Source organism: Rhincodon typus, chromosome 1 (genome assembly GCF_021869965.1).
Source record: "Rhincodon typus isolate 14 chromosome 1, sRhiTyp1.1, whole genome shotgun sequence".
NCBI lineage: Eukaryota > Metazoa > Chordata > Chondrichthyes > Orectolobiformes > Rhincodontidae > Rhincodon > Rhincodon typus.
Genome location: NC_063332.1, coordinates 60736097 through 60748218, shown reverse-complemented (window position 1 = coordinate 60748218; position 12122 = coordinate 60736097). Strand labels below are relative to the sequence as shown.

The following is a 12122-nucleotide window of genomic DNA, read 5'->3' as shown; positions in this document are numbered from 1 at the left end:
GATTTCAGATTTCTGAAGAAGGGTCTAGGCCCGAAACGTCAGCCTTCCTGCTCCCCTGACGCTGCTTGGCCTGCTGTGTTCATCCAGCTCTACACCTCGTTATCTCAGATTCTCCAGCATCTGCAGTTCCTACTATCTCTGAGGTAATTTAGGTAATTAGTTCACTTGCTCTCACCAAATTATGAGCTTCCCACTGTTTAGGATGTAGTCCATTCACAGTGCAATCCTTCCCCTCTCATCTTAAACTTCTAGTTTTGGACTGCCCCAGCCCAGGGAAAAGACCTTGCCTATTTACCCTATCCATGCCCCTCACGATTTTATAAACCTCAGCCTCCAATGTTGTAGAAAAAAAATAGCCCAAGCCTATTCAGCCTCTCCCTATAGCTTAAACCCTCCAACCTTGCAACATCCTCATAAATCTTTTCTGAACTTTTTCTAGTTTCACAACATCCTTCCTATAGGAGGGAGACCAGAATTGCATGCAACACTCCGAAAGTGACCCAACCAATGTTCAGTACAGCCGTAACAGAACCTCTCAATTCCTATACTCAATGCACTGACCAATAAAGGCAAGCATACCAAAACACCTTCTTCACTATCCTATCTACCTGCGACTCCACTTTCAAGAAACTATGAACCTGCGCTCGAAGGTCTCTTTGAACAGAAAGGCAAAAAAAGTTAACAATTTTGACAAATGATGGGATTATGTCACAGGAAAATTACATTTAACAATAATATTGCCATAGGTTCATGTCAGCTAATTTTAAAATTACATCACATCATAAACGTCAGACCTGCAGATAATGGTAGCTACTTTCCTAAGTTCCAATACATGTAAAAGTGACTACTATATGACTATAATTTCTGGTTGAAAGTATCTATTGGGTTACTCCCATTCACTACAGACATTGAGCGCAGAATAAAACAAACAAACGCATCCTTGCTAGCAGTTTACTCTTTGGAGGTGAAATCCTTTCTTTGCAATAAAGAAGCCCTCCATTGTGCTGAGAGGCATTATTACAATGCTAGATATGAAAGATAGAGCAGATCTAGTACTTCCAAACTGGGCACAGGCAAGGTGGTGTTAGTGAGCCATTAAAAGCAGACTTGTTTTCCATCATAACCCGCTACTTCATGGCCTGTCAATTCACTCACTTTACCATTACCACGAAGCCAAGGGACTAGCCCTAGTTTAATGATGTGGTGCAGCAAGAAAGGTGTTGACCTGCTGAAGGTATAATTCAGGACCATGTATATGTTAGCCAGCAGTAGAAAGAACCAAGCAACAGTTTAATGTAATGAGAGGTTATCCATTTTGGTCAGAAACGCAGAATGCGACAGATGCCAGGGCAATTAAATAATTTTTAAAAGGAGGAGACAGATTTTTAATTAGTAGCAAGCTGAAGGGTTATGGGAGGTGGGCAAGAAAGTGGAGTTGAAGCCAAAATGAAATCAGCCACGATTACTTACTTAATTGTGGAGCAGGTTTAAGGGGCTGAATTGGTTACTTTTAACTGTAACTTTGCAAATAAACACAAGTCATGCAAAGTTCTAGTTCTACCCTCACCAACTTCCTCGAATGGAACAAAACTAACGGGACAGCTGACTCCACTAAAGTCTCCACATGCATGATATTGAACACAGCATGTCAGTGCACACAACAAGACTTTGGTCCAAGTATGTACAAAAGAAACACAATTCAGAAATGTGTCTGCCCTTGCTACTGAGGTATCATTTAACCAAGTATGATGTCATGGCATCCTGGTAAAATTGAAGCAAATGAAAATCAAGGGAGAGCTCTCCATTGGCTAGAGTCAAATCTGGCCAAAGGTTGTTGGTTGTGGTTGTTGTTGTTGGAGGCCAATTTCAGTCCCAAGACACAGAGCTTATCCATCTTCAGTTGCTTCAACGATCTTCTCTGAATCACAAAACAAAAAGTGGGAATGTTTGGTGATTGCAGAGAGAGTGTTCAGAACCATTTCCAGATGCAGAGAGAATGCAGCAGTTTAGTAATTTCTACCCACAACCCCAAAGGTTCTTCCGGCGATTTTAATCAAGGACTACCTGTTTAGTTTGCAGGAACTCGTTTTACATACCACTAATCATTTTAGTAGTTAATGCAATCATGCCATTACTTGGAAACAGTGGAAGATCAATACTTCTTTAGTTAGATCAGGTTGTATAAATAGCAAAGACTGTGTGCATATATAAAGGTGTATATAGATGTACATTACTTTCTAAGAACTAAGATGCTTTTGTTAATTTATTCCAAATGAATCTCCTATGCTTGCTGTCTAAAATGAAATAAAAACCCATCTGCAACTGCACAAACCCACATAAAATCACAGATCAATTTTATTTTCAATCTCTGCCTGAGTATTGACTGGAGGGAATCAGCCCACGGTTGTCAGACTTTATGATAAAACAGGAAATGACAAGACCTTTAAAATGTATTGAATAAAAACCTGAAAAGAACTGTGGATACTGTAAATCAGAAACAAAAACAGAAATTGCTGGAAAAGCTCAGCAGGTCTGGCAGCATCTGTGGAAAGAAATCAAAGTGTTGCATTTCAGGTCCAGTGACCCTTCCTCAGAACAGAAATCAGTCAGGGGCATCAAAAGAACTTCAACTTACCGAGACAGTGCTCCTACAGATAGGTGTTCACAATTACCTGGAGAGTTTATTACTTTTTGCAAAAAAAAAGAAAAGCTCCCCATCCAGAAACTTGAATGCGAGGGAGGACCAATGTTCTTTAATATATGTGTATGATATGAAAGTGGCTAGAAGAAATGGGGATTGGGCAAAATGAAAAATGTTTTTTGATGTTTAGATGGTATACATTGTGGTGGAAGCGCCACGATTAGATGTGTGATTGGAGAGCTGCTCTCACCCTCAAAGTAATCTATAACTTGGTAGATCACATCAACTTATTACGAAGGGCACCTAAACTGGTGAGGCCCAAAAATTCAACCATGCATTTGTCTCCAAACCTTAGCCACTGCAACTGGATAATTTGGATCAGTGGTGTTTTTTGCTCAGCCAATCATAAGATTTCTCTCACACGCTAGCTGCTGATTGCATCACACTAATGAGATGCAATGACCATAGCTGCTTAGCAGCTAGTGTGACAGAAGTATTTTACGATTGGACAAGTAGCTCCTCGTAGATTCAGTCACTTATACATACAGGGTGACTCTTCTCACATTAGTTGCCCACTTGATTTAATTTTCCTTGAGTGCTTGGGGACTTCGGAGAGTGGGTTTGCCCACTGCCGTATAGTCTGAACCCTGAACAAGTCTGTGCCCACAGACTAAACATTGTTCAGGTCTGGTCTGGTCTGATCTGATAAATGGCAGGCAATCATGCCACACAAGTCCCAGGCAATCAGCACTTTCAACGAATATTCAAACATACAACAGCTCAATTTAGAGTCAGAGTTATACAGCATGGAAACAGATCCTTTTGTCTAACTTGTCTGTGCCGACCAAATATCCTAAACTGATCTAGTCCTATTCGCCAGCATTTGATCACCCATCCAGATGCCTTTTATATTTTGTAATTGTACCCGCCAGACACACACCACCCTTTGCATGAATAAGTTACCCCTGAGTTCCCTTTTAAATCTTTGTGCCCTGTCATTTTGGCCTCCCCTATCCTAGGGAGGAGACCTTAGTTATTCACCCTATCCATAAACCTCTATAAAAAGTCACCCCTCAGCCTCCGATGCTCCAGGGATAAAAGCCCCAGCTGTACAGCGTCTCCCTATCGCTCAAATCCTCCAACCCTGGCAACATTTTTGTAAATCTTTTCTGAACACTTTCAGGTTTAAACACCATCTTTCGTATAGCGGGGAGACCAGAACTGAATATGGTATTGTAAAAGCAGCCTCACCAATGTCCTGTACAACTGCTACATGACCTCCCAACTCCTATATTCAATGCACTGACCAATGAGGACAAGTGTGCCAAAGGCCTTCTTCACCAGCTACAACTCCACTTTCAAGGAATTGCGCATCTACACCCCTAGTTTTCGTTGTTCAACAAAACTCCGCAGGGCCCTCCCATTAACTGTGTAAATCATGCCCGGGTTTGTATTACCAAAAAATGTAGCACCTCAGCTTTATCCAAATTAAACTCCATCTGCCACTATTCAGCCCACTGACCCATCTGATCAAAGTCCTATTTTACTCTGAAATCACCTTCTTCCTTGTCCACTACACCAATTTTAAGACATCCAGCACCTCGTCTTCTATTATATGGACACTTTAAGATATCACTACTTATTTCCTTAAGTGCTCTAGCTTCCATGCCCTTCTCCATAGTAAATACAGACATGAAATATTCATTTAGTGTTTCGCCAATCTCCTGTGTTCCACACATAGATGACCACATTGATCTTTAAGGGCCCTTATTCTCCCCTTAGTTACTGTTTTGTCCTTAAATATATTTGTCGGGTGTCTTTGGACTCTCCTTAACCCTATCTGCCAAAGCTCTCTCATGTCCCATTTTTGCCCTCCTGATTTCCCCACAAGTACACTCCTACAGCTCTCATACTTCTCTCGGGATTCACTTGATCCCAACTCTCTATAACTGACATGTTTCCTTATTTTTGTTGATCAGAGACTCAATTTCTGATCCAGCATTCCCCACACCTATCAGGCTTGCCCTTTGCACCAACAGGAACATACTGTCTCTGAACACTCATTATCTCATTTTTGAAGGCCTCCCACTTTCCAACCATCCCTTTATTGGCAAATAGCCTCTCCCAAGCAACTTTTGAAAGTTCCTTCCTAGTGTGTCAAAATTGGCCTTAATCCAAATTTGAACTTTTAAACTTAGATCAGATCTATCCTTTTCCAAAAGGATTTTAAAACTTCATTGAATCCCCAAATATTTACATTTGGGCATCACCTTTGACCAGAAACTTAGCTGAACCTGGCATTTAAATATTGACAGGCCAAAGGCCAGGAATGCAACTCATATCCTTGCCAAGATCTACAAGGCACAAGTTGTCAGTACGATGGAATAATTTCCACGTGTGGAAGAATGAAGACCCACATGTAAACAGCTTAATCCAGGACAAAGCAGCCTACTTAAGCAACACACGTGGCCTGACCTCAACTACAGTCTCATTCACTTCCTCCTTTACAATCAATCAGTGCAATGTGGACCATTTATAAGATGCAGTGCTCTCAGCTTTCTGTTTTCCAAGGAGAACAGTGCCAAATTCTTCAACTTTCCCAACCTCCTTCAATACGGTCATGCGTTTGAAAGTGCTATTACGTAGAAGAGTAGACAGCCAACCTATAAGTTCCTCTCAGAATCGTAGAACTGTTATAGCACGAGAGCTTGTGATTTGGCCCATTATGTGTGCACCTGTTCTCTGAATGGCACTAAGTAAATTGCTCATTTTCCCTCTATTTTCCTGTAACCCTGTATTATCTTCCTTTTCAGATAACAGTCCAATTCCCTCTTGAATGCTTTGAATGAACTTCCTGCCACAACACTCAGGCAGTACAATCTGGACCTTAACCACTCTTTCCAAGAAGACTTTTCTCATATCACTTGCTTCCTTTGCCCATTATTTTAAGCCCATGTCCTCTCGTTCTTGATCCTCGAGTGAGAACAGCTTCTGATGTGCTTTGTCCAAACCGGACATGATTTTTGAATATCTTCATCAAATCTACTCTCAGCTTTCTGTTTTCCAAGGAGAACAGTGCCAAATTCTTCAACTTTCCCAAACTACTCACATTCCTCATCCCTGGAATCATTGTCATGAATCTTTTCTGCATTCTGTCCAATTCTGTTGCTAGAAGGGTACGTGTAGAATGGTCCTAACACTTCAGTTGAGGCTGAGTTAGTGTTTTATAGAATGTGATAAACATGTATAGTAGATTACCATTTAGGAACTTTGATTTTAACATAGAAGGAATCATGTTCTCAAAGAAGACAACTATGGCTCCTCAAAGACTATACAGTCGTCACTTCAACCAATATGATCATGGAAAAATGAAAATACAACAGATAGAACTATGATTTTTGCTTTTGTTCATTCCCTCACACACTCTAGCTGTTGTGTCATTTAGACTTGGCCAGACTTAGTTACTTTTGGTATGCATGTTGAAGTTCCTTATACAGGTTGCATTCTAGATCCTTGTCACCCTCAATGCTTCAGGTTGCTGTGCATTAAGCACAGTTGCATCAATGGAGGTGGTGAGGTGGTTGTGGAAGTTAGGAATCAGGTGATCTTCTTGCCCATGGTTGACTTGATGCGGAGAGATTGTGTGTGGTCTAGGACTCTAGGACAACTTCCTTCATCCACTGTGTCATTACCTCTGGTGGATCTGTCCTGTTGGTGTGATAGGACATAGCCAGAGATGGTGATCGGGGTAGCCGAGTGATTTTATGCTTTCTTGAACCGCTGAAGTTCATTTGCTATCCCAATGCTATTAGGAACAGAGTTCTAGGATTTTCACCCAACAACACCGAAGGAAGAGCCAAATCAGAGTGGCAAGTGGCTTGGAGGGGAATTTGCAGGTGGTGATGTTTACATGTATCTGCTGCCCTTATCCTGCTACACAGCAGCAGTTATATGTTTGGAAGGTGCGGTCAAAGGAGCCTTGGTGAACGCAAATTACTTACTTCGACAGGAAGGAAAAAAGTTAGAAAAAAAAAAGTAAATGGAGAATGACCGCAGAATTCTAAATTACATAAGGATACACGATTCATTAACTAATAGAGGACACAGTTGGGATAGAGAGCATTTTCTGGCTGGCAACCTGTAATTCATGGTGTACAGTGTTCTACTGCATGGTTACAAAATACTAGTGCATAAATCAAAAAGGCCAATGGGATGCTATCATTTTTAGGAGAGGAACTGAACATAAAAAGCAAGAATGCTAAGCCTCACTTGTATAGCATATTGGTGAGATTAACCCTGAAAAGTGAAGAAGGAGACTTTGGAAGGAGTAAATTTTTTTGGTGTGTTTGTCCATAGCTCTCGGTTAGTAAGGTGGTGAAATAAAAAGCATGTGGGACACTTGCATTTATCAAATTGAGGCATAGATTACAAAAGCAGGGAAGTCAATTTGCAGTTGTTTAGAACTTTGGTGAGACTACAGCTAGAGTACAGTGTGCAGTTCTGGTCGCCACATTACAGGAAGAATGTGATTGAGATGGAGGGGGTGCACAGGTGATTCACCAGGATGCTGCCTGGGAAGAAAAATTTAAGTTAAGTTATCAGGAAATGTTGGATAAGCTGGGGTTGTTTTTGTTGGAGCAGAGAAGACTGAGGGGTGATCTTATTGATGTGTACAAGATTATGATTTGCACAGACAGAGTGGATAAGGAGCAGTTGCTCCCTTGAAGGGTCAGTCACAAGTGGATGCTAGATCAAGGTGTGGGGCAGGAAGTTTGAGGGGATGTGAGGAAAACCATTTTATCGTGAGGGTGGTGATGGTCCAGAATACGCTGCCTATGAGCGTGGCAGAGGCAAGTTACCTCACAACCTTTAAATAAGTATCTGGATGAGTACTTGGCACGTCACAACATGGAAGACTATGAGCCAAGTGCTGGTAAATGGGATTAGGTTGAAGGTCAAGTGTTTCTCACATGTGAGTGCAGACTCAAATGGGGTAAAAGGCCTCTTCTCCACCTTTAAAAATATTCCATGACCGTGCCTGCACCACTTTGAGGCAAAATTCCACATTTGCACAACCCTATCAACTTTTGTCCCCCCTCTCGTAGGGTTGTGCGAATGTGGAATTGCGCCTCGTGGAGGCACGGTCACGGAATATTTTTAAAAGGTGGAGATAGATTGATTCCCTTACCTAACAAGGTTATTAGGTTAACAAGGGTAGATGGGATTGTGGAATTTGGAACACAAACAACTCAGCCACAATCTTATTAAATTCCACAATCAGCTTGAATGGCTGAATGGTCTACTTCTGCTCTGACTTGTGGGTATATCCTTCTAGAATATTATATCATCTATTTGCATGAACATTGAAGTAAAACCCACAGAAAGGAGCGAGAGAAAACGTGTTTACCCCAGCCACTTCTGGCAAAGGAAACCACTGAAATGCACTCTGGCTAAACAGTAATCCTTTTTATGTAAAAAGGAGGAAGGAGACAAAAAAAAAGCTAACTATAGATCTGTTAGCTTAACTGTCTGTTACTGAGGACACTTTAAAGTTTATCATAAAGGATGTAATAGCAGAGCGTTTAGAACTGCAAAACATCAAGCAGAGTCAGCATGGATTCATGAAGGGGAAGTCATGCCAGACAAATTTACTAGAAATTTGTTGAGGCAGTTACAAACAGGATAGATAAAGGGGAAGCTGTGGACATAATATATTTGGATTTTCAGAAGTTATTTGGTAAGGTACCACACTTGTGGATACTTACTAAGAACCCATGGTATTGGAGGTAATATTTTAGCATGGATAGAGGAGTGGCCAAAACATAGAAGACAGCTGGGATATGGTAAAAGCATTTTCAGGAAAGGCAAGCTGTAACTAGTGGTGTTCCTCAGGGATTAGTGCTGGGGCCACAGTTATTTATTTAATTACATTAATTATCTCCACAAATATATATCATGTATTAACTATATTAATTACTTGAATGAGGAAATTTTAATCATGCTTTAGCCAAAATTGTGGAGGAGACAAAAATAGGTAGGAAGGTAAGTGGTGCAGATGAAACAGTTTGCAGAAGGATACAGGCAGGTTAAGTGAGCGGGCAAAAATTTGGCAGATGAAGTACAATGTGCAAAAATGTGAGGTTATGCATTTTGACAAGAATAGAAGAACTCAATGTTATTTAACTACAGAAAGACTGCAGAAAGCTATGGAATAGAGGGGTTTAGGAATTCTCAGCCATGGAGCACAAAATGTTAGCACCCAACTACTGTGGATAATAGGCAATATTAATGGAATGGTGGCCTTTAATTTCAAATGTAATAGAGTATAAAAGTAGGGAGGTTTTGAGAAGCTATACCATGCACTAGTCAGATCACAATTGGAATACTGTGAACAGGTTTGGGCCCCTCACCTTATGGAGGATTACTGGAATTGGAGGCAACCCAGAGGAAGTTAATTGGGACTGCTTCATGAAGAGAGGTTGAGTGTATTAGATGTGTATTCATTGTACTATTGAAAAATGAAAGGCAACCTTATTGAAAGAAGCAAGATCCTTAAAGGACTTGACAGAATGGATGAGGAAAGGTTCCTTCTCCTTCGAGCCTAGGGCCAGAGGGCATAATCGCAGAATAAGTGGTCACACATTCAAAGACAGAGAAAAGGAGAAATTTCTTCTCTCAGCGTAATGTGAATCTGTGAAATTCTTTACCGCGGAAGGCTTTTGAAATTGGATCATTAAGTATAATCAAGGCTGAGATAGACAGATTTTTAGTCAGTATTGGAATCAAGGGTTATGGGAAAAAGTGGAGCGGAGGATTATCAGATCAGCCATGATCTCACTGAATGGCAGCACAGACTCTGAGGTGAATGGTCTACTTCTGTTCCTACTTCTTATGGTCTTATGATGCCAAGGACCTCACTCCTCTATGACATGGATTTTGATTAGAAGCATCAAAATCACCTCGCTAGTTGAGCTGAGTCATCCAAGACCCCAGTCACATGACTGCACTTACTGATGTTTAAATAGCTTCAAGTATAAAAAAACCTCTCTCAAAATTTGATTTCTGGGAATAAATGTTGTATGGTTATTTCATGAAATTCAAACTGCACAGGCACTAGCTTTTTTCACTAAATCTTACATGGTAGGGATGTAAAAGGTTTATATTATCAGCTTAACAAAATCAAAATCTCTTGCAATACTATAGACTGCTTTTCTGAGCTATGAAACGGAGTTGTGTAACACTTAGGTTAAATATGTGGATGGGAACATCTTGAAGTGACAAATTAAGGTCACACAGGAAGCAGACTTCGGCTTCGAAGTATGTTCATTTTGGTCTATTTCTCTTCCTGATGCAATTTCCAAATAAGCCTAGTTATCAATGTTAAACAATAATCAAATGTATGCAAAGACACTAAAGTTTGGTTTAGTTTATTCCACATTTCAACTCCCACATACTCTAAATTTACTATTTTAACCTTTAATTGTGAAAAAAAGAATCAGAATGGTTATAGACAGAAAGAGGCTATTCATCCAGTTTGACGCTGCACCAGGACTCTAAAAACTTGTTAGCTAGTCACACTTATTTAACCTCCAATCTTCTTTTTCAGGCTTTTATCCAATTCCTTTTTGAAAGCTATGATACAGCCATATTTCAAATCACAAATTCAGATGGTTGCTTCAATATCCAAACTAAATTGCTCCAATTAAAAAAAATACTTCTCACGTCTCCTGCAGCTTCTCACAAATCACCTTCAATTGGTGTCCTCTGGTTTACAAGACTTCTGGCAATAGGAACACAGTTTCTATCTATCCACTGTTTGAATACTTGACCTCTTTTCCAAGGGAGAGGACAGGGGTGTGGATGTGTGTCTAACAGAATTCCCTCATCTCTGGATTCTAGCAAATCTTGTGCACCCTCTCTAAAGTCTTCACATCCAGAAACCATAAAATTGAAACTCTTCATGCATTTGCAAAAATAAATTCAAAGACAAGTGTCACATAATGTATCCACATGTCAATGGTGAGGATCATCATTTCTGTTTATATATGCAATTATTCCAAATGAATCTATGTATAAACACAGCTTTGTTGCTTAGCTAATAGCAATGACTGAGACAGGTCAACACCAGTACTTGAAGTGCGACATATTTAAAAACGGAACAAATATGAAACAAGCTGTCAGCTTTCATTAACACCTAACTGCATTTACATGCATTAGCCTTCATGGGCCATGGTTATTGTATTAAAATTATACGCAATTAACATCTGCATAAAGACAGCCAAGATTTCACATCTATAAATTTATTCAAAACTATGCATAGGAACAACATTACACTGACAGTTCTCATCAACATTTACAAAATATTTGGATGATTCCCGTAAAAAAGAAAGTCAGAGTTAAATACATCCCAGTTTGCTAATCAACAAATCATGTCTATATGCAAACAGAGATAACAAGGTGTAGAGCTGGATGAACACAGCAGGCCAAGCAGCATCAGAGGAGCAGGAAGGCTGACGTTTCGGGCCTAGACCCTTCTTCAGAAAAAAACTGAGTTATGTTATTAGAAGGTTGCATTTTAAATACACAAGTTACTACCTGTTTTGTTCCTGTAATTTTACTGACTCAGTTGGAAGCAAATAAACTTCTCATTTTTATCTTTATGATCAGAATTCTGAATAAGCAAACAAGAAAAAGGTTTATTCAATTTTAATTATTTTTAGTTCAAGACAAGAAATTGGAGTTTACCATTTGCATTGCTCTTAACTTAGTAATTCAACTAAATAACAAGTGCCAAAGTCAAGTCGAAATAATTGTTGCTGTGATTCTTGTGTTCTCATGGAAATAGTAAAATGCATTGCTCGTGTCAAGAAAAATCAAAAAAAAATTAACACTTGGATTTTTCTGAAAATTAAAGTTTCCCTCATTTATATTCTTTCATGAAGAGGATGTAGGGAGTTTAAATTTCCTTAAAGCAAATGTAACTGGTGGAAACTGACAAAATTAAATGAAACAGATACTTTGTACCAAAACACAGGGCATGGTTTAAATCAAAACAAGTCTAAAGTGAAATAGTATTAAAAACATACAAAATAGCAGAATAAGTCAAATATCCCACTGTCCTGATAAAAGAACTCCAACATTTTGCTCTTTAAAAATATTAGATACTATTCCCAAATGACAAAATTTAGTCTGTTTTTGTGATTTTGACACATTTTCATCTTTTACCAGAATAAATCACTCAAGCATGCCAACATAAGTGTAAATATTTGTAATCTGTAAACATATTTTGAAAACTTCAAATTTCACACCTACAAGTCTGATCATTCTGAAGCCACTTCAGGTGATATCACTGGGAACATCTCTTGATTGTAGTTGGTGCAGTACCTTCATAGCAATCTGGTCAACTGGGAAAAATCTGAGTGGAAGTTTATATCCACATTTGTTGTTTCAAATTTTAACTTTAATTCACTCATGGGATTTG

The 12122-nt window shown here is 39.4% G+C and overlaps 1 protein-coding gene across 1 annotated transcript in view; it reads left to right on the top strand.

The window, feature by feature from the left end:
* LOC109916916 (interleukin-6 receptor subunit beta-like) overlaps positions 1–12122 on the top strand; it is a 35544-nt gene that overhangs the window by 577 nt on the left and 22845 nt on the right. The window lies entirely within an intron of this gene.